Raw genomic sequence first — 23,493 nt, 5'->3', positions numbered from 1 at the left:
TTGCTAGATCTGCTCCTATGAAATAGAGCAGATACAATTTCAGATCTACAGGTCCGGGAGAACTTGGGCAGCAGCAACCATAATATGCTAAGTTTCAATGTAATATTCGATAGAACATTTGAAAGGGGAAATGCAAAAACCTGGAACTTTAGGAAAATTGATTTCAACAAATTAAGGGAAGTGGTTACCTGTGTAGATTGGGATCGTGTCATAGTAACTGGGGATACTGAACATAAATGGAGCAAGTTTAAGGATATACTAATAGAGTTCTGTTGAGAACGTATAACCTCTGGCAATAAATATCCAGAATAAAAAGAAACAGCTCTGGGTAAATAATAGAGTTGAGCGCGGTTCGCGGTTCGAGGTTCTCCAGTTCTAGGCTCGAGTGATTTTGGGGGCTGTTCGAGATCGAACTAGAACTCGAGCTTTTTGCAAAAGCTCGATAGTTCTAGATACGTTCGAGAACGGTTCTAGCAGCAAAAAGCAGGGCTTTTTACAGCTACAGTGTGCAGGAGCCATCGCTGGCAGCCTGCCAGAAGCTGGTAACCAAGATAAACATCGGGTATCCAAGCAAAGCGCTTTGGTTAGTAACCCGATGTTTATCTTAGTTACGTGCAGGAAGCCCACACTTCCCCGCTCAGCTCACTCCGCCCCCTCCTGCCCGCGGCATGTACACATACATACACACACACACACACACTCTCACACACACACACACACACACACACACACACACACACATGGTCCCGCTCAGCTTACCTGCGGTGATGAAGTCCCGCCATCCCGACCTCAGCGCTGTAACTGTCCTCCATGGCCGCCGCTTGTCACATCACCTCTCGCTTCCGACCCGAGACTGACTAGCGGTGACGTCACGGACCTCTCGCGATACTTGGTGTGAAGGCGCCGGTCATTGAACTCAGTGACAGGGGCTGTCAGTGTGCAGGAGATCAGCGCAGGTAATGTACCTCGCTGACAGCAGCACTTGTCATCCCCTGCAGTGACCTGGGCTGACCCATTGATGTTAGCTCAGGTCACTGCATTGCTCTCCCAGCCAATGGGGAACATCCTGCTCTTCATTGACTGGGACAGTGTGGATCGTCATGGCAACCCCTTGGATTACAGCAGACCTGGATTTGTTTTTCATTCTAATAAATTGGTTAAAGAGGGAATGTTTTGGGGAGTGTTTTTTCAAATAAAAATGTGTTTGTCGTCTATTTTTTTTTATTACTGACTGGGTTGGTGATGTCGGGTATCTGATAGATGCCTGACCTCACTAACCCCAGGGCTTGATGCCAGGTGACATTACACATCTGGTATTAACCCCATATATTACCCCGTTTGCCACCGCACCAGGGCGCGGGATGAGCTGGGGCGAAGCACCAGGATTGGCGCATCTAATGGATGTGCCACTTCTGGGGCGGCTTTGGCCTGCTATTTTTAGGCTGGGGAGAGTCCAATAACCATGGACCTCCCTAGTCTGAGAATATCAGGCCCCAGCTGTCTGCTTTACCTTGGCTGGTGATCCAATTCTGGGGGACCCCTACGTGTTTTTTTTTAAATTATTTATTTAATTTAAAATAACAGCGTGGGGTGCCCTCAGTTTTGGATTACCAGCCAAGGTGAGGTTGCCAGCTGTGGTCTGCAGGCTGCAGCCGTCTGCTTTACCCTAGCTGGCTACAAAACTAGGGGGAACCCTACGTCATTTTTCTTTTTCATTTTTTTGGCTAAATACAAAGCTAAGCACCCCTTAGTGCCACATGAAAGGCACCAAAGGGTGCTCCACTTTTTCTCCATTTTTTCTCCACTTTTTCTCCACTTTTTCTCCACTTTTTCTCCACTTTTTCTCCACTTTCTCTCCACTTTCTCTCCACTTTTTCTCCACTTTTTTCTCCATTTTTTATCCATTTTTTTCTCCACTTCTTCTCCACTTTTTCTCCACTTTTTCTCCACTTTTTCTCCATTTTTTCCTCCATTTTTTCTCCACTTTTTCTCCACTTTTTCTCCACTTTTTCTCCATTTTTTTCTCCACTTTTTCTCCACTTTTTCTCCACTTTTTCTCCACTTTTTCTCCATTTTTTTCTCCACTTTTTCTCCACTTTTTCTCCACTTTTTCTCCACTTTTTCTCCATTTTTTTCTCCACTTTTTCTCCACTTTTTCTCCACTTTTTCTCCACTTTTTCTCCACTTTTTATCCATTTTTTTCTCCACTTTTTCTCCATTTTTTCTCCACTTTTTCTACATTTTTTCTCCACTTTTTTTCTCCACTTTTTCTCCACTTTGTCTCCATTTTTTCTCCACTTTGTCTACATTTTTTCTCCACTTTTTTTCTCCACTTTTTCTCCACTTTTTCTCCACTTTTTCTCCATTTTTTTCTCCACTTTTTCTCCACTTTTACTCCACTTTTTCTCCACTTTTTCTCCACTTTTTCTCCACTTTTTCTCCACTTTTTCTCCATTTTTTCTCCACTTTTTCTCCACTTTTCCTCCACTTTTTCTCCATTTTTTTCTCCACTTTTTCTCCACTTTTTCTCCATTTTTTATCCATTTTTTTCTCCACTTCTCCACTTTTTCTCCACTTTCTCTCCACTTTCTCTCCACTTTTTCCTCCACTTTTTTCTCCATTTTTTATCCATTTTTTTCTCCACTTCTCCACTTTTTCTCCACTTTTTCTCCACTTTTTCTCCATTTTTTTCTCCATTTTTTCCTCCATTTTTTCTCCACTTTTTCTCCACTTTTTCTCCACTTTTTCTCCATTTTTTTCTCCACTTTTTCTCCACTTTTTCTCCACTTTTTATCCACTTTTTCTCCACTTTTTATCCACTTTTTATCCATTTTTTTCTCCACTTTTTCTCCACTTTTTCTCCACTTTTTCTCCACTTTTTCTCCATTTTTTTCTCCACTTTTTCTCCACTTTTTCTCCACTTTTTATCCACTTTTTATCCACTTTTTCTCCACTTTTTCTCCACTTTTTCTCCATTTTTTTCTCCATTTTTTCTCCACTTTTTCTCCACTTTTTCTCCACTTTTTCTCCACTTTTTCTCCATTTTTTCTCCACTTTTTCTCCACTTTTTCTCCATTTTTTCTCCACTTTTTTCTCCACTTTTTCTCCACTTTTTCTCCATTTTTTTCTCCATTTTTTCTCCACTTTTTCTCCACTTTTTATCCATTTTTTTCTCCACTTTTTCTCCACTTTTTCTCCACTTTTTCTCCATTTTTTTCTCCACTTTTTCTCCGTTCTTTTTCTATGGTCGGTCTACCCATTAGCTCTGCCATGCATACTGTAGCTCTACACCTACTTCACATGTTACTTTATGATTGACATGTCTTTCGTACCAGAGCTATCTAAGCCTTTTTCTCCACTTTTTCTCTCCACTTTTTCTCCATTTTTTTCTCCACTTTTTCTCCACTTTTTCTCCACTTTTTCTCCATTTTTTTCTCCATTTTTTCTCCACTTTTTCTCCACTTTTTCTCCACTCTTTCTCAATTTTTTCTCCACTTTTTCTCCACTTTTTCTCCACTTTTTCTCCACTTTTTCTCCGTTCTTTTTCTATGGTCGGTCTACCCATTAGCTCTGCCATGCATACTGTAGCTCTACACCTACTGCACATGTTACTTTATGATTGACATCTCTTTCATACCAGAGCTGTCTAAGCCTACTCTGACCCCATATTTGTCATTACTATATTGTCCTTGTACTGTATTATGACATTTGTATCATATGTTTCATTTCTTGCTGTGTTGCAATTTTTTTGCTGCATCCCAATTGTACCTTTACATTGTTCGAGTTTATGTTATTGTTCTCTCACTCTTATGTGATACTAATTATTGTCATTTTTCTTGATTACATCCAGATAAGTCCAATCTGACGAAGGCTCACTTGTTTTGGACAAAAACATATATGCTTATGAAACATTTTTTTTTTCTTAATACGGACCAATAAAGAGTGATTTTGCATTACTATCCGTTGTGACTTACTGACTTAGTCTGGGAGATTTAGAGTGCCGAGGTTACTCACTAATTTTATCTATTATTACCTCTGAGCACCTATATACCAGTGAGCAGAGCTTCCTCTACAGTAGTTCTCCTGATTAGGCATGCCCTTACCTCATGAGCAGGGCATTGCAGCTTTGGTAGCAACCATTACGACATGGACTCTGCTGCTGTGGACCCGAGAAGAGTGAGTGCAGATTCATTGCACCCACACTCCTCACATGAAGGGTCCGCACTCCTAGAAAATGGGGGATACGTTCCCTAAGTGTCTCCCCCCCATATTCTAGACGGTCCAGAGTCGTCGTGGGACCCCTTTTATTTTTTTTCTTACAATAAATTGGTGAAAGAGGAAATGTTTTGGGGACTGTTTTTTCAAATAAATTTCTTTTGTCGATTTTTTTTTTTTTTGTTAGTACTGACAGTTTATGATGTTGGGTATCTAATAGACGCCATGACATCACAAACTGCTGGGCTTGATCTCAGGTGACTTTACAGCTAGTATCAACCCGATTTATTACCCCGTTTGCCACTGCACCAGGGCACGGGATGAGCTGGGGTGAAGCGCCAGGATTGGCGCATCTAGTGTATGCGCCACGTCTGGGGTGCCTGCGGCCTGCTATTTTTAGGCTGTGAAGGCCCAATAACTATGGACCTTCCCACCCTGAGAATACCAGACCACAGCTGTCTGCTTTACCTTGGCTGGTGATCCAATTTGGGGGGGACCCTACTTTTATTGTGTAATTATTAATATTTATAAAATAATTATAAAAAAGAGCCTGAGGGGACCTCCACATTGGATCTCCAACCACGGTAAAGCTGCCAGCTGTGGTTTTCAGGCTACAGCCGTCTCCTTTACCCTAGCTGGCTATCAAAAATGGGGGGACCCAACGTCATTTTTTTTTTTTAACTATTTTTTAAATAGAAAAAATTAATGGGCTTCCCTGTATTTTGATTGCCAACCAAGGTAACGGCAGGCAGATGGGGGTGGCAACCCATAGCTGTCTGCTTTATCTGCGCTGAGAATCAAAAATACCGCGGAGCGCTACGTCATTTTTTTAAAGATTTATTTTTACAGCACTGTGATGTCCAGCAATCAAAATACAGGGAAGCCCATTTTATTTTTAGTTATTTAAATAAATAATTAAAAAAATATATATGGGCTCCCACTGCATTTTTTGTATTGCTAGCTAAGGGTAATCCAAGCAGCTACTGGCTGCTAACCCCCACTGCTTGGTGTTACCTTCACTGGCAATGGAAAATGCAGGGAAGCATTTTTTATTTTTTTTGCCAAAAAACTACAAAAAAAGGACGTGAGCTTTGCCATATTTTTGTATGCTAGCCAGGTATAGCAGGCAGGTGCTGGAAGAGTTGGATACAGCGCTAGAATATGGCGCTTCTATGAAAATGCCATTTTCTGAGGCGGCTGCAGACTGCAATTCGCAACAGTGGGGCCCAGAAATCTCAGGCCAACCTGTGCTGCGGATTCCAATCCCCAGCTGCCTAGTTGTACCTGGCTGGACACAAAAATGGGGCGAAGTCTACGTCATTTGTTTTCTAATTATTTCATGAAATTCATGAAATAATAAAAAAAGGGCTTCCCTTTATTTTTGGTTCCCAGCCGGGTACAAATAGGCAACTGGGGGTTGGGGGCAGCCGTACCTGCCTGCTGTACCTGGCTAGCATACAAAAATATGGCGAAGCCCACATGATTTTTTCAGGGGGCAAAATACTTCTGCATACAGTCCTGGATGGAGTATGCTGAGCCTTGTAGTTCTGCAGCTGCTGTCTATCTGTATGGAGAAGAGCAGACAGCAGCTGCAGAACTACAAGGCTCAGCATACTCCATCCAGGACTGTATGCAGAATTTTTTTGCCCACCAAAAAAATGACGTGGGCTTCGCCATATTTTTGTATGCTAGCCAGGTACAGCAGGCAGCCACGGGCTGCCTCCAACCCCCAGTTGCCTATTTGTACCCGGCTGGGAACCAAAAATATAGGGAAGCCCGTTTTGTTTAATTATTTCACTTATTTCATGAAATAATTAAAAAACAAATGACGTGGGCTTCGCCCCATTTTTGTGTCCAGCCGGGTACAACTAGGCAGCTGGGGATTGGAATCCGCAGCACAGGTTAGCCCGAGGTTTCTGGGTGCCTCTGCTGCGGATTTCAGTCCGCAGCCGTCCCAGAAAATGGCACTCTCATAGAAGCGCCATCATCTGGCGCTGTATCCAACTCTTCCAACAGCCCTGGAGCCGGGTGGCTTGTTGGGTAATCATGAGTTAATACTGGCTTTGTTTTACTAGCCAGTATTAAGCCAGAGATTCTTAATGTCAGGCACGTTTGACCCGGCCATTAAGAATCTCCAATAAAGGGTTAAAAAAAAACACCACACAGAGAAAAAATACTTTAATAGAAATAAATACACACACACATTAGAGACTCCATCTTTATTACCCCCTGTCAGCCCTCCACGATCCTGCTCTTCTGTCTTCTTTCTTTCTAGTGTAGTAGTAGTGACGATTGTAGTGAGGAAGGATGAGGTTCACCAGCTCATCACTTGGGGCTGGGGAACCTCATCCTCACTACAATCCTCACTACAATCGGGAAGCAGCGTGCAGCCTTCACTCCGTGAGTGATCAGTGCTGGCTGTCAGCGGTAACAGCGGGAACGCTGACAGACGCGTTACCATAGCAACGGTGCTCTCGGAGCCGCGGTTAGCGGTGACGTCACCGCTAACTGCGTTGCTATGGCAACGGTGATCTCCGTTAATGACCGGCTGTGTCAGCCGGTCCCTAACGGAACGGGGAGTCGACCGTGTGCTAGAGCATGTCGCCGGTACACGGCGATACACATATGTGCACCGTGTACCGGAGAGATGCACTCGCAGGTCCTAAATGACGCGTCATAGTCATGTGACCAGTCTGTAGCCAATGAGATAATAGCCACGTGACTGGTCACATGGCTATTTTGACGTCACGATAGGTCCTGCATCTCTGCTGGCAGTGCAGGTCACCGGGAGGATTAAGCGATCATCGGATGGAATACCGGCAGGAGACAGAGTGCAGAAGGGATCGCGGGGACCGGTAAGTGTTATGGCAATGTTTATTAACTGTTTGTGTACATTTATAATGCATTTTTATGTGTTTGTGATTGCCTCCCATTATAGCCTATACGTTCAAGTTTGGTTGGTCGAACGTTCGACGAACCGAACTCGAACGTGACCCCCGTTCGGCGAACCGACCTCGAGCCGAACCGGGACCGGTTCGCTCATCTCTAGTAAATAAGACAGTACAAAGTATTATAAGACTAAAACGAAGAACATTCAAAATTTTGAAGGCTGACAATACAGAAATAGCATTTTAGAAGTCAATAGGAAATGTAAAACAAGAAATGAAGATACCAAAATTAGTTCCTGAAACACAAATCACCAACAACATTTAAATAAATACATCAATGCCAAAAAGAAAAGATACAGTAATGCACCTTAAAAGTTCATAACATGATAATTATTGAGGACAAATGAAAGACTGAGATATTAAAAAGGTACTTTTCATCTGTGATCACCAAGGAACTGACTGTTCCAGGAATCATTCAAAAAGGCAAATATCAAAGTATAACTGATATAACTAATTTAACGCAAGAATATGTACGCCTGTGTCTGAGCAATTTAAACATTGACAAATCCCTTGGGCCAAATAGCATTTATCCATGGATATTAAGGGAATTGAGCTCAGTAATTGACAGATCTCTGTATCTCATCTTCTAAATCTCTTTTGCAACAGGGTTGGTGCCTCAGGATTGGAAAATGGCTGATGTGGTACCAATATTTAAGAAAGGTAAGAGCGTGGATCCAGGCATCTACTGTCCGTTTGACATCAGTGGTGTTGAAAGGTTTTGAGGATATTTTAAGAGCTGAAATACAAAAAATATATTACAGAGAATAATATAATAACTGGTAACCAGCATGGATTCATGAAAGAGAAGTCATGTCTAACCAAAATGTTGGGTTTCTATGAGGAGGTAAGTGCAAATCTGGATCTGCAACTGATGTGATTTATCTGGACTTTCCAAAGGCATTTGGTACTGTACCACATAGCAGCCAGGAGCAGGGACTAGGGGAAACTATACTATAGATGGGTAAGGAATTGGCTAAAAAATAGGAAACAAAGAGTCATCATAAATGGTACATTCTTTAAATATATATAGTCAGCAATAGGGTACCGCAGGCTGCTTATGTGTGACACGGTGAGAGCAGTGATGAATGTTATCGTTACTGACGTCATCACCACTCGTCAGGGTCGCCAGGATTAGCAAAGCACAGCCTGATTGGGAGAAACCTATGAAGCGTCATTCTCAGAACAAGGCTCTATAGGTTGTACTACAGAATCGGTGGACGTCGTGGGAATGCCATGGTCTGTGGGAGCTGCAGGGATTATTTTTTTAATAATAAATTGGTGAACACGGGGCAGTATCTTGCCTTTCTTTTCATGTCTTTCAGGTTTCCATTTGGAGACTACTTGGGATTCGGTGGACTACTTCAGATCCGCATGGCTCTTTTTTTCCCAACTAATTAGTGAACCAGGGCTAGAATTGGGGTATTTTTTTTTAAAACAAAGTATTTAAAGTATTTGTGTGTTTATTTTTCTTTTAACTTACCACCCCACCAGGGCAATTGGGAAGAGCCAAAGCGCCAAAAATGGCGTATTTAATGTGATGCGTCACTTCTGGGGAGGCTGCAGGCTTGTATTTTTAGCTTGGGAAGGTCCCAACCTTCTCAGTCTGATAATATCAGCTCGCAGCTGCAGGCTTTACCTTGGCTGGTTATCAAAAATAGGGGGGCACCATTTTTTTCATTCACTTATTTATTTATTTAAACATAAAAATATATGTCTATATATCTGTATCTATCTATCTATCTAATATATATCTTTATCTATGATCTATCTCTATAGCATTCATTGGTGTCCAAAAACGCTAAAGAAAGCAAGTGAAAATCACATGTTAAAATGCATAAAAGAAGGCGGCAAAATTTGTTTTTCCTACCAAGAGATGCAGAAATGGTGCAGAAATTCCTGCATCCAAATACTCAAGCAGCGACCCGGGAGTGAGAGATGTGTCCAGGCATCTTTCCCCTGCTGATAACATTCCATTTGAGCTCTGTTTATATCCATTTCAGCAATTTTCATGCTCGCCCAGCCCTCCAGTTAGGGTTTTCCAGAAAAATGCTCAATTTCTCTATTGTTTTACATTATAATCAGTACTAGAGTCCAGCCCGTCTAAAGGTAGTTTCACGTTGAATGCTGTAGTGAATAGTGAGATATGGAGCCTAAACGTCAAAAGTTCAAAACATTGTTACCCTTTTGCTCATCAGTGAACACACATACATACACATTGAACACACACACACACAGCGTAGTCCAGTACTCCAACGGCAGTGTGCTTCTGGTGGGTAAAGAATTTGAACTTGAACTTGAACTGCACCATCTGTGTCGTCTCATCCCTGCTGGCGCTGCCATCATTGCGCCCCTACGCCATAGGTGACTACTTCCACCAACATCCTCCCTGGGACATAGCTTTGCCCGTGGAGAGCTGAACCATGCGAGCTGCGTTGTCAGCCGCCCCAGCAGAGAAGTCCCGAAGCGGCGGCTAATATTGGCCACACACCACAGGTGGCGTTACAAACAACTACCCCAATCGTCCCTTTCCCCGGCCTTCTATTGACACCGGACGGGGTCACGGAACTGGGCAAGGCCACTGCGGCAACCCAGGAGAAGCACTGCAGCCCGGTAAAGAGTAACCCGAGACCCCGCGGGCACGTCAACTGTATACACAGAGCATATATAGTCAGCAAAATAAGTATTTGATGATGCTGTGGTAGCCATGTTGGTTCAGTATGCCTTCAATTTTGAATAAATCCCCAACAGTGTCACCAGCAAAGCACCCCCACACCATCACACCTCCTCCTCCATGCTTCACGGTGGGAATCAACCATGTAGAGTCCATTCGTTCACCTTTTCTCCAAAGACACGGTGGTTGGATCCAAAGATCTCAAATTTGGATTCATCAGATCAAAGCACAGATTTCCACTGGTCTAATGTCCATTCCTTGTGTTCTTTAGCCCAAACAAGTCTCTTCTGATTGTTGCCTGTCCTTAGCAGTGGTTTCCTAGCAGTTATTTTACCATGAAGGCCTGCTGCACAAAGTCTCCTCTTAACAGTTGCTCTAGAGATGAGAAGGTGTGTCCAAACTTTTGGTCTGTACTGTATCTATACGCATAGCGCATACATACACACACATGTTTGCACAGAGCACATACATATGCACATATGTATACACAGAGCAAATACCTATATGTAGATATATATATATTGTGAGGTAGCGTGGTCGGCTGCGCAGCAGAAGACACGGGATCCAGGCATTAAGGTTCACAGCACACGGTTTAATGTCCAAACAAAAGTCCACAACAATATACATGTGCCTCTCCAGCAGAGAACTCAGGGAGTTCTGTTCACTCCCTCACACCCGGCACACCTGCCCTTGTTCCTGTTTCCATTTAACCCTTCCTTCAGCCTGTAGGAAAACAGCATTAACCCTAGAGTGGATTTACTTTCTATCATGGAGTGAGCACAACCGGGGCGAGACATACCGGCCGTCATAGATAACCCCGGTCACAGTCTCACATACCCCCCCCCTCAGTTCAAGCGTGCGGGGTTGAACTCCCGCCATCAAACACGGGCCGCGGGACAAGGCATCGGCGTTGCCCTGCAACCCACTGGCCCTATGTTCAACCGTAAACCGGAAGTTCTGCAGAGAAAGGAACCACCGGGTAACCCGGGCATTCCGTTCCTTCGCGGACCTCATCCAGACCAGTGGAGAGTGATCCGTCACCAAGCGAAACTGCCGTACCAGCAGGTAATAGCGTAGGGACTCCAAGGCCCACTTGATCGCCAGGCACTCCTTCTCCACTACGCTATAATTCCGCTCGGGAGGGGTGAGCTTCCTACTTAAGAAGGTGACGGGGTGTTCCTCCCCCTGAACCACCTGAGACAGCACTGGCCCCAGGCCGACCTCTGAGGCGTCAGTCTGTACTATGAACTCCTTCCGGAAATCAGGGTGTACAAGAACGGGCTGTCCGCACAGGACCCCCTTCAGGGCCCGGAAGGAGTCCTCGGCCTGCGGAGTCCAGCGCACCATGACGGACTTCTTGCCTTTGAGAAGGTCCGTCAAGGGGGCTGATAGTCCCGCAAAGTCCTTTACAAACCTCCTGTAGTATCCCACGATACCCAGGAAGGCCCTAACCTGCTTCGTGGTCAGGGGTCTAGGCCACTTCTGGATCGCCTCAACCTTGTTAACTTGGGGCTTAATCAATCCTTGGCCTATCATGTAGCCCAAGTAGCGGGCTTCCGTGAGTCCCAACGCACATTTCTTGGGATTGGCTGTCAATCCGGCTGTTCGAAGCGCGTCCACCACCGCTTGTACCTGTTCCAAGTGGGTCTGCCACTCGGAGCTGTAAATAATGATGTCATCAAGGTACGCTGATGCATACGCCTGGTGGGGTTCCAGCACTAAGTCCATCAACCTCTGGAACGTGGCCGGAGCGCCATGTAACCCAAAAGGCAAGACAACATAGTGGAAGAGACCCTCCGGCGTAACAAAAGCGGTTTTCTCCTTGGCGGACTCCGTCAGTAGCACCTGCCAGTACCCCTTGGTCAGGTCGAGCGTGGTAAAATATCGCGCCTGTCCCAGCCTATCAATCAGCTCATCCACCCGGGGCATGGGGTAGAGATCGAACTTGGATAGTTCGTTCAATCTCCTAAAGTCATTGCAGAACCTTAAGGAGCCATCGGGTTTTGGTATTAGGACAATGGGACTAGCCCATTCACTCCGGGATTTTTCGATGACCCCCAGGCGTAACATTGTCTTTACTTCCTCCGATATGGCTTGTTGTCGAGCCTCCGGTACCCGGTATGACTTCAGGCGTACCTTCAGGTGGGGCTCGGTGACAATATCATGTCGTATCAGACTGGTCCTACCGGGCAGCTCGGAGAAGACATCGGGGTTCTGCTGAACCAACCGTCTGGCCTCTCGCCTCTGAGTCTTGGTGAGGGCTTCTCCAATCCTTACTTCCGGTTCGTCCTCTCCGGAGGTCGCTGGAGCCGGATGTGAACGACCCGAAGAGGAGGGAGATGGGGAAAAAACAGCCATCAGGCTTTCCCGTTCCTGCCAAGGTTTTAACAGGTTGACATGGTATATTTGTTCAGGTTTCCGCCTACCGGGCTGCAATACTTTATAGTTGACCACCCCGACTCTTTCCTTTATCTCGTAGGGGCCTTTTCCACTGAGCCAGGAATTTACTCTCCGCCGTGGGGATTAATACCAACACCCGATCCCCGGGTTTAAAGGTCCGCACGGTGGCTTGTCTATTGTAGCGGCCGCTTTGCGCGGCCTGAGCCTCCTGTAAATGCTCCTTCACAATTGGCATGACCGCGCTTATGCGGTTCTGCATACCCAAAATGTGTTCAATCACACTTTTATGGGGGGTGGGCTCCTGCTCCCATGTTTCCTTTGCCAGGTCCAACAATCCCCGGGGATGTCGCCCGTATAACAACTCAAAAGGCGAAAACCCCGTGGATGCCTGTGGCACCTCACGGATGGCAAACATCAAATAGGGAAGCATCATATCCCAGTCTTTACCATCTTTTGAAATCACCCTTTTTAGCATGGTTTTCAGGGTTTTATTGAAACGCTCGACTAAACCGTCCGTTTGAGGATGATACACAGACGTACGCAACTGCTTGATCTGGAGTAGCCGGCATAGCTCTTTGGTCACTTTAGACATGAATGGGTCCCCTGATCCGTAAGGATCTCCTTGGGCAACCCCACCCGGCAGAACACAGCAAACAACTCCCGAGCTATAAGCTTTGCTGCAGTATGTCTGAGAGGTATCGCCTCGGGATACCGGGTGGCATAGTCAACGATCACTAGGATGTGTTGGTGCCCTCGAGCGGACTTTATGAGGGGCCCCACCAGATCCATCCCTATCCGTTCAAAAGGGACTTCTATAATGGGTAACGGTACCAATGGACTGCGAAAATGGGTCAGGGGTGCGGTAAGCTGACACTCCGGGCAGGTTTCGCAGAACCGTTTTACCTCCCCAAAGACCCCGGGCCAATAGAACCTTTGCAATATTCGCTCCTGCGTTTTCTTGACCCCTAGGTGGCCACTCATCAGGTGTTTATGAGCCAAGTCGAGGACCCGCCGGCGATGCGGCTGGGGCACCACCAACTGCTCTACCCCCACGCCCCGTATTTCATCTACCCGGTAGAGTAAATCCTGCTTAAGAGCGAAATGGGGGTACCTTACCTGGGCACTGGGCAGCTGTGCCACCCCGTCAATTACTGTCACCCGACTCCGGGCATGTATTAATGTAGGGTCCTGGAGTTGGGCAGTCCCGAACGTATCCGGGGACGCCTCCAACTCCGGGATGGGTTCGACCGTCTCAGCCTCTCCTGCCAATACCTCTAGGGGTGACCTATCGGGTTCACATTCTGTCCCTATCATGGGGACCCCTACGGCAGGTGTCCCGAATTCAGGATTGTAGGGCTCAGGTCCCGGACTGACCAATATCTGAGGAGACTTAGGGGGTCCCTTCCATAAAGTCCAAAAATAGGGCAGATCCCTTCCTAGGATCACGTCATAGGGAAGAGTGTTAAGAAGTCCCACCTCATGTTGCACCTGACCGCAAGGTGCTGTGATGGTGACAATCCCTGTGGGATAGTCTCGGCGGTCCCCATGTATGCAAACCACCCCCACAGTACGTCCTGTGGCCTTTACTTTAGCCCTCAAGGTGGATCGCACAAGGGTCACTAAGCTTCCGGAATCCAACAATCCTGTAACCGGACATCCATTCACCTGTATTTGGCACAAGTGGGGCTCCGTCTCTGGGGAGACCAGGTCAGCGGTACACACCACCTGAGCATACATTGAACCCCGCCGGGTAACCCCACAATCCATGGGCTCCGTGGTGAGTGGACACTGGGCTTCCATATGTCCCACCCGCTGGCACCGCCAACATCTAATGGGGACGGAAACCCCCTTGACGGGTTGTCGTTTAGGGTACAGAACCTTCCGGACCTCAGGAATGGCGGCCGCGGCCTCAGACGGGACGGTAGGGGACTCCTGCACCGTTGTCAGCGGTGGGTCCTTGGCCCTAGGCTTGGAGGGGCCGGACCGACGGGCGGTACGCAAAGTCTCAGTGTCCCGTATCAAGTCCTGCGTAGCCACATGCCGCTCTACCAGGGACACTAATTGGTCCAGGGTACTCGGGTCACCCTGTCCTACCCACCGTTGAACGGTGACGGGTAAAGTGCGCACAAAACGATCCACTACTACCCTTTCCACCATTTGCGCCGGGCTCAGAGTGTCAGGCTGCAACCACTTTTTTACAAGATGCAACAAGTCATAGGCCTGGGAGCGTACGGGTTTGGCTTCCTCATAGAACCACTGATTTACCCGCTGAGCCCGTACATAGGTATTCACCCCCAACCGAGCCAGTATTTCGGCTTTCAGGGTCACATAGTCAATGGCGTCCTCGGTACAGAGGTCCAGGTACGCTTTTTGGGGTTCCCCCGTCAGATAGGGCGACAATACCTCAGCCCACTGGGGGGTCGGCAGCTTTTCCCGCTCGGCCACCCGCTCAAACACCGCCAGGAACGCTTCCACATCATCCCCCGGGGTCATCTTTTGCAACGCTTGTCTCACCGCTTTCCGGACGCTGACGTCGTCACCCGGTCCCGGGGTTGTTGCTGCCGGTCCGGCACGGATCGACTTGGCCAGGAGAACCATCTGTTCTTGATGTCTTTGTTCCTGCAATTGCAAGGCTTGCTGCTGACGTGCATTGGCCTGAACCAGCTGTTCTTGGTGCCTTTTGTCCTGCTCTTGCAAGGATTGCTGCTGACGTTCCAACGCCCGGAGCAGGTGTGCATTGGTCTGTTGCTGCTATGCATTAGCCTCTTGTAGCTGTGCATTAGCCTGTTGTTGCTGTGCATTAGCCTGAGCCAGCTGCTTTAGTATGTCCTCCATGGCGTCACCGGGTTTGGGCTGTAGTATAGCCGCTCGAATCCAGGACATGTGCTACTGGGTCACCAGGGATGGATGCTACACCTCACCGGCTGGCATGCCCGCATTCTCCACCATATGTGAGGTAGCGTGGTCGGCTGCGCAGCAGAAGACACGGGATCCAGGCATTAAGGTTCACAGCACACGGTTTAATGTCCAAACAAAAGTCCACAACAATATACATGTGCCTCTCCAGCAGAGAACTCAGGGAGTTCTGTTCACTCCCTCACACCCGGCACACCTGCCCTTGTTCCTGTTTCCATTTAACCCTTCCTTCAGCCTGTAGGAAAACAGCATTAACCCTAGAGTGGATTTACTTTCTATCATGGAGTGAGCACAACCGGGGCGAGACATACCGGCCGTCATAGATAACCCCGGTCACAGTCTCACAATATATATATATATATATATATAAATATATATATATATATATACTTGTGTGTGTATATATATATATATATATATATAAAAACACAGAGCACATGCATACACACGCATGTATACACATAGCAGCGCATACATACTCACGTGTACATATATGTGCCTTGAAAAGTATTCATATATTGTGAACTTTTCCACATTTTTTCACATTACACTTACAAATTTAAATGTATTTCATTGGGATTTTCTGAAAAAGACCAACACAATGTGGGAATTACTTGTTAACTTTTAAAGAAATGATACATGTTGTTCTAAATAATTTAAAAATATAAATTTGAAAATTGTAAAGTGCATTTGTATTCTGTCCCCCTGAGACAATACTTTTAGATCACCTGTTGCTGCAGTTACTGCTGCAATTCTTTTGTGGTATGTCTTTACCTGCTTTGCACATCTGGAAGCTGAAATTTTTGGTCATTCTTCTTTGTAAAAAAGTTCTAGATCAGTGAGATTGGATGGAGAGTGTCTGCAAACATTAATTGTCAAGTCTTGCCACAGATTCTAAACGGAATTTAGATCTCTACTTTGATCCAATCAAATATATGAAAATCCTTTGATCTAAACTACTCCTTTTTAGCTCCGCCAGTATGTTTAGAGTCGTATTCCTGCTGGAAGGTGAACCTATGCCACAGGCTCAAGTCTTTTCATGCTTCTAACAGGTTTTCCTCCAGGATTGCTCTGTACTTAGCTCCATCCATCGTCTTATCAATTTTGACCAGTTTCCTTTTCCCTGCTGATGAAATGCATCCCCACAGCATGATGCTGCCACCACCTTGTTTGACGGTGGGGAGTCTGGTTTAGGGTGATGTGCAGTGTTAATTTTCTATCACATGTGGGGGCGTAACCAGCGAACAGCATGAGCGGTCGCATCTGAGAGCAGCTCCGCAGTCCAACGCCTGATATTGAAATTAATCCTGCCGTAATCGGTAACCAAGGCACACCATCAGATCCCTCCCGGTGCGGTGAACATTCTGATCTGCGATATGAGTAGGGGACGCAGCGCAGCGGCGGCCGAGAAGCTGAAAAAATGTTCTCGGGACCCCCAGCAAGATGGCGCCGGCAAGCAGGCAGCGCGGGAAGCCAGCGAGACGGAGGAGGAGGATGGCGCGGACGCCGAACCTTAGGGAGCGCAGGTATTGACCTTACAACAGGTCTCTGCACGTCTCCTCGCAGCAATCCAGGACTCTAAAGTTTCGCTAACAGGCAAGATTGAGGAGGTAAAAATTGATGTGGGCCTCCTCAGACTGGATCTGCAAAACCTCCAGGAGCGTGTCAAGGAGACGGAGCAGAGGATCTCCACGCTGGAGGACGACGCAAGAGCGACGCCCGGTAGGCTAACATCCCTGGAGCAAGCGGCAAACAACTGGGCGCAGAGGGCTGACGACCTGAAAAACCATCTACGTCGCAACAATTTGAGAATCCTGGGGATGCCGGAGAGAACGGAAGGAAGCGATACATGTAAGTTCATGGAAGCTTGCTTACAGAAACCTTCCCTGATGCGACTCTATCTGCAGCCTATGCCATAGAAAGAGCCCATCGGGTCCCAGCTAAACCTCCTCCCCTGGGGGCGCAACCTAGACCTCTCCTGGCTCGGCTGCTAAGCAGCAGAGATAGAGACGCTATCCTGAGTGCCGCGAGACGGAAGGGACCGATATTGCACAACAACGCATCTATATCGATATTCCCCGACTTTTCTGCGTCCCTCCAGAAAATGAGAACATCTTTCATCCAAGTGAAGAAGCGCCTTAGGGAGCATCAGATTGTCTACTCCATGATTTTTCCAGCCCGCCTCAGAGTGGTTCATCAGGATCGATCCCTGTTCTTCAACTCTCCTGTGGAAGCGGAAGATTGGATCAACTCGCTGAAGCTTGGGAGGAAGCGCTGAAGCGGGCCGGGTTCCTGCGATGTCTTGGGGGTCACTACTGAGACAAGCTTGCGATTCCTCTGACCTGCAACCCCACAATGTTTTGCTCTCCGGGATGACAACGAGGATGTGGATCCGGATCTTATGCGACGTGCTCAGTGTCGCTATTGCGTTTTGTTTGCGACTCCTGTGCTTTGAAACTCCACTTCCTGGATCGCTGGAAAGAAAGCACTGTTGCGGGCCCGATTTCAGGGCGAAAGGCTTAGGGCCGCTGTTGTGTTCGGCTCGCGACTCCCCGAATATGGATTCCCGCTGCCTTATCTGTCAGGAGGGAAACGCTGTTGCGGATCCGAACCCTGCGATGCTTTATGGGTCACTACTGCGTCCAGTTTGCAACACCGTTAAGTTGGATTTCTGCAGCCTCTCACGTTTGAAAAGAAATTGAGTCGCCTTAGAAGCCCACGCTAGAGAGATCCTTGCTCCTGACCCGGGGGCTCGGAGTCTTGACCTTTGGAGGAGACTCTAGCCCGATCGCTATTGCGTTGCTCGGATGCAGGGCACGGAGGACTCGAAATAATTATTCAAGTCATTGGCTGGACTGGATCCACACTTTTGGAAGATCATATTTTGCATCGCAGTTAAGACTAAGATTGCTATTCACTATAGATCTTTCTTAAGGTTATGGTTACCGTATGTTACAGCTATATGTGCCCAATTGCTAACTACCTACCTCTCCCTTTCTGCCCCTTCTTCCTTCCCCGTCCCCCCTTTCTCATCTTATATTCCTTGCTCTCCTCCCCTTTACCCCCCTAATATCTAACCCAATCACTTCACACCCCCCAACCCAATCCCTGGCCCCTGGATCATTTTTCTAACACCTTCCAATCCCATATCACGTTCCTCTAGCTTCCCCTCTCACCCCCCAGCCCAACTCACTCCTTCTCTTTCCCCCTACACCACCTATCTCCAACCATCCCCCTATTTTTCCCAAATCACATTCCCCCTATGCTGCTGAGACACATTCTGATACTCCACTTCTCCCCTCCCCCAATCTTCTTCTTCTTCCCCCCGCCCCTCGTTCTATCCCTTCTTTTTATTCTCTTCTATTCCCCCCTCCCCCCCTCTCTTATCTATTCTCTCTTTCTCTCTTCCTTTCCCCCTTTCCCTCTCTTCTGGTTCCTTCCTTCTTTCCAAGGTCCCCTTTCCCCCACCTCTATAATTTTATATATCATTCATTTAGGATAATTGATAGTTGTAATAAGTTGGACTGTAGGAGTGGCTCAGGTCCTTGATTGAGGACTCTCCCGTACCAAGTATAACAACTAGCCATGTTAGTTAACCCTGGACGTTTCCAGGGAAAAGCTCTTTTGGTCACACTACTGGACTTTTTCTTATCGTCTGCGTTGGGCAGCCCAGTATTTAGTGTTTAGGGGTTAATTTACCCACGTTAAGCTGCAGGTTGAGTACTTGACATACTTTATTCAGTTTACAGGTAATATTCACTAATGGTTATAAGTTTAATGACATGGAACGTCAGGGGACTGGGCACGGCCAGGAAAAGGGCGGCAGTGTTCTCACACATCAAATCTTTCAAAGCTCTGATTGTATGTTTACAGGAGACCCCTCTGCTGTCTGAGACAGTTAGATTTCTTAAAAAGCCATGGATCCAATGGTCAGCTCATTCTACTCACTCCTCATTCTCCAGAGGGGTATCAGTATTGGTTCATAAATCATTATGCTGGGACCCGGGTAAGGTGGTAAAAGACCCTGAAGGGAAATATGTGTTCATTCAAGCCCACATCGACGGATCAATGGTGGTGATCCTAGCCATCTATATTCCTCCTACAATGGGCACCTCACTTCTGTATGAGGCGGATAAGTTTGCTTCTCAATACCCTCAGGCACTGGTATTCTGTATGGGCGACTTTAATCTAATCAATAACCCCGGGCTAGATAAATTTAGTACCCAACAGGCCTCTATCCCTCAAACGATACAAACCAGATTGAGTACATTCCTCAAGGAGGTGGGGTGGTGTGGTATGTGGCGACTCCATAATCCAGTCTTGAGGGAATATACCTGCTACACCCCCGGGAAACACTCCCTATCCAGGATTGACTACATATGTGGGAATGAGAGGGTCTGCTCTTACATACAATCGGTATGCCACTTACCTAGATCTGTTTCAGACCATTCCCCAGTATTTGTGAGTGTCCGATGGGAGGGCTGCAAGTCACATAGACTATCTCGGAAAATTAACCCCTGGTGGCTGTCACTCTTTGGAGCCAATGATAGGATTCCTGACCAGATTAAGACATACACTGAGATGAATTCTATTGAGGAAAATTACTCAGCTTATTGGGACGCACTCAATGCATACCTTAGGGACTGTTGCCAATCTTCCATCTCATACACCAAGAAACAAGCGGCCAGGGAAGAGCAGGACCTAGCTGCTCAAAATAAATTATTGGAACACAGATTTACCTCTGACCCGTCTGAAGAAAATAGGTCCTGCTGACTACAAGTAGGGAGGCAATACCTTCTACTCTTGCAGGATAAGGCCAAAAGACAGGTCTTCTTCACAAACCAGAGCTACTATGAGCAGGGAAACCAATCTAGTAGCCTATTGGCATTCCTGGTACACCAGTCCAATAGTTTACCTGCTGTCCTTAGGATCAGAGCGTCTAGTGGGGAGATCGTCACTTCTGTCAATGACATTTTGGAAGTGTTCTCGTCCTTTTATAAGTGCCTGTATGAGTCCAGACTGACTTTCTCCAGGGAGGAGATCTCTGACTATCTGCGAGACCTTAAGTTTCCCAAATTGACTTCGGATCAGAGACTGGCTTTGGATGAGGACATTGGTCTGGAGGAGCTGGTGGAAGCGATGGGGGCCCTTAATAAAGGTAGGGCGTCTGGCCCTGATGGACTTCCGATTGAGATATATACTAAGTACCAGGGGGAGATTGCTTCAGCCCTCCTGGAGACGATTGGGGCTTCATTCCGGAAGGGTAGGTTGCCCGACTCCTTCTATGAGGCCACTATCGTTTTATTATTGAAGCTGGATAAGGACCCCCTGGACTACGGCTCTTACAGACCAGTCTCATTGCTAAATTCTGATTACAAAATACTTACGAGAATTCTGGCGACTAGATTCAATAAAGTGATCTCCTCCATAATACACAGGGATCAGTCTGGATTCATCCCAGGTAGGAGCACTTCGGACAATCTGAGGAGGGCGCAGGTGATCTTACAAGCTGGTGCAAAACTGGACGAGGACTGGGCTCTGGTCTCACTGGATGCGGCTAAAGCCTTCGATTCCATTGAGTGGCCCTATCTGCTGGAGGTACTGTGGGCCTTTGGTTTCGGTAATAATTTCATTCGCTGGGTTGAAATTATATACAAAGCGCCAACAGCCAACATTTAGGTGGGTGGCGGTGTGTCTGAGACCTTTTCCTTGGGGAGGGGAACCAGCCAGGGGTGCCCTCTGTCTCCTCTCTTATTCGCCTTGGCCATGGAACCATTGGCGGTGCACATTCGGGCGGACCCAATTTACGAGGGAGTAAGGTATAGAGGGGGAAAGGAACGTCTGTCACTGTATGCGGACGACCTGCTGCTTTTTGCTTCCAAGCCGGACTCATCCATTCCTAGAGCTGTGGAGCTCATTGATCAGTTCGGGAGATTCTCGGGCCTTGCGATAAATTGATTAAAATCATATCTCCTATTCTTATCCCATGGTAGAAACGAATCGGTAGACACATACTTATATAGAATACCGGTAGTCGACCAGTTTAAATACCTGGGGATTATATTAACGAAAAGTCCAGCAGAGATGATTGCTAGAAATTTTGCGCCTCTCCTAACATACTTCGGGGAAAAATTGAATAGGTGGAGTCAGCTTCCCCTCTCAGGAGCGGGAAGGATTAACCTCCTCAAAATGATAGTACAACCGAAGTGTCTTTATATTACCCAGCATATCTTCGTACAGATTCCCCGGTCCTTTTTCCGCTCCATGGAATCCTTAATGATTTCTTTTGTATGGGGTTCTTCTAGATCTAAAATCCAGCTAGCTAAATTGCAAAGACCTAAAGATATGGGGGGTATGGCCCTCCCTGACCTATACATATATTATTTAGCTGGACAGTTGAAATATCTGGGATACTGGACATTGCCTGGCGCGGGTAGCTCCCCAGAGGGATTCTTGGCGGATTTCACGGGGGTGGAACTTCTATGGCCCCTACTATCTGATCACAAACGAGCCCCTGAGGGCCGAATTCTCCCAATCCACAAACTGGGGGCCAAGATTTTGAAGGAAGCTAAGTCCACCTTTGGATTTCATGATGTACCCATTGAGACCCCTTTATGGGGCAATTTGGACCTTCCGCATTTCTGTGGGTTACCGGGCTTTGCGGAGTGGAGGAGTCGAGGAATAGTCTCCCTGAGTTCAATAGTCCGTGATAATGAGCTCCATCCTTTTGCGCAGCTGCAGGCTGAGTATGATTTGCCGGATTCTCATGGATTCAAGTACCTCTAGGTCAGACATGCTTTCCGGGCTCAATTCTCTGGTCGTGGGGTTAGATTTTCCTCATTCCTGATAATCGGATTATTAGATCACAGGGCCCTGGGGGTCTAATCTCCAAATTATACTCATCCCTCATCCAGGCCAAGGCCATGAACAATCCTCTCTCCGTTTTGGGGAACTGGAAAACCAAAATTCCTGAGTTAGATGATATAGTTTGGGATGACATTATCGAATCCCACACCTTAAGCTGGGTTCACACTAAGCGACAGCGACAATGACATCGCTGTTACGTCACCATTTTCGGTGACGTAACAGCGACCTTGTAAGTCGCTGTTATGATCGCTGCTTAGCTGTCAAACACAGCAGACGCAGCGATCATAACGTCGCTGTGCTACATGTGCAGAGAGCAGGGAGCCGCGCTTAGCGCTGGCTCCTTGCTCTCCTAGGTACAGTACACATCGGGTTAATTAACCCGATGTGTGCTGCAGCTACATGTCACAGTGCAGAGAGCAGGGAGCCGCGCACACTGCTTAGCGCTGGCTCCTTGCTCTCCTTGCTACAGTATACATCGGGTTAATTACCTGATGTGTACTGCAGCCACATGTGCACAGAGCAGGAGCCGGCAGCACAGGCAGCAAGAGGGGAGGCTGGTAACGAAGGTAAATATCGGGTAACCAGGGAAAGGTCTTCCCTTAGTTACCCGATGTTTACGCTGGTTACAGCTTACCGCAGCTGCCAGACGCCGGCTCCTGCTCCCTCTGCTCGCTTCATTTCGTCGCTCTCTCGCTGTCACACACAGCGATGTGTGTGTCACAGCGGGAGAGTGACGACCAAAAAATGAAGCTGGACATTCAGCAACGACCGGCGACCTCACAACAGGTCGTTGCTGGATGTCACACACAGCGACAGCGACGGGACGTCGCCGCAACGTCACAGAAAATGGTGACGTAGCAGCGACGTCGTTGTCGTTGTCGCTGTGTGTGACACCAGCTTTAGTCTCTCCTGCAATTAACAATAGACTTATTCAGCTATACATTATCCATCAGAGCTATATCACTCCAGTAAGACTAAATAAAATGAATAGCACGGTTACGGACAGTTGCCCGAGGTGTGGGAGAGGCGGTGCAGACTTTTGGCATATGATATGGGAATGTCGTGTTGTCTACTCCTATTGGACAGAAGTCGCATCAGTGCTGTCCTCTGTGTTGGAGAAAGTGGTCCCTATGAGCCCGATCCTGTGTTTGTTTGGAGTATTGCATATTAACTCCTGGTCCCAATCTGAGAATCTGCTACTAAAGAAGGTCCTTTTCCTGGCCCGAAAGGGCATAATACTAAAATTGGATGAATCCTAGACCCCCATCCAGAGCTTCTTGGATTGCCCTTGTGAATGCCATAATTCCTCTAGAGCAATTTGTATTCAAGAACAGGGGTTCTTTAAATAAATTTGAGAAAATTTGGGGCGGGTGGTTGAGATCGCCCTTGACAGGGGGTTCGCCCAGTTCCTTGGCTACAAACTTACCTTTTGTCTTAAATCCTTCTTTCTGATATAATGCACAATAGGATGGTGGA

General features: G+C 47.0%; 1 long non-coding RNA gene across 1 annotated transcript in view; it reads left to right on the top strand.

The window, feature by feature from the left end:
• Positions 1–7,770: 7,770 nt before the first annotated feature.
• The window catches only part of LOC142310086 (uncharacterized), a 338,210-nt gene continuing 322,487 nt past the window's right edge, over positions 7,771–23,493 (top strand). Inside the window, exon 1 of the long non-coding RNA XR_012754081.1 lies at positions 7,771–7,823. This is a non-coding gene — a long non-coding RNA (uncharacterized LOC142310086). The remainder of the gene's footprint in view (positions 7,824–23,493) is intronic.

The sequence above is a fragment of the Anomaloglossus baeobatrachus genome, chromosome 5 (genome assembly GCF_048569485.1).
Source record: "Anomaloglossus baeobatrachus isolate aAnoBae1 chromosome 5, aAnoBae1.hap1, whole genome shotgun sequence".
In the NCBI taxonomy this organism is placed as follows: domain Eukaryota; kingdom Metazoa; phylum Chordata; class Amphibia; order Anura; family Aromobatidae; genus Anomaloglossus; species Anomaloglossus baeobatrachus.
The sequence above is the reverse complement of the archived record's forward strand: the minus strand, read 5'-3'. Positions and strand labels throughout refer to the sequence as shown.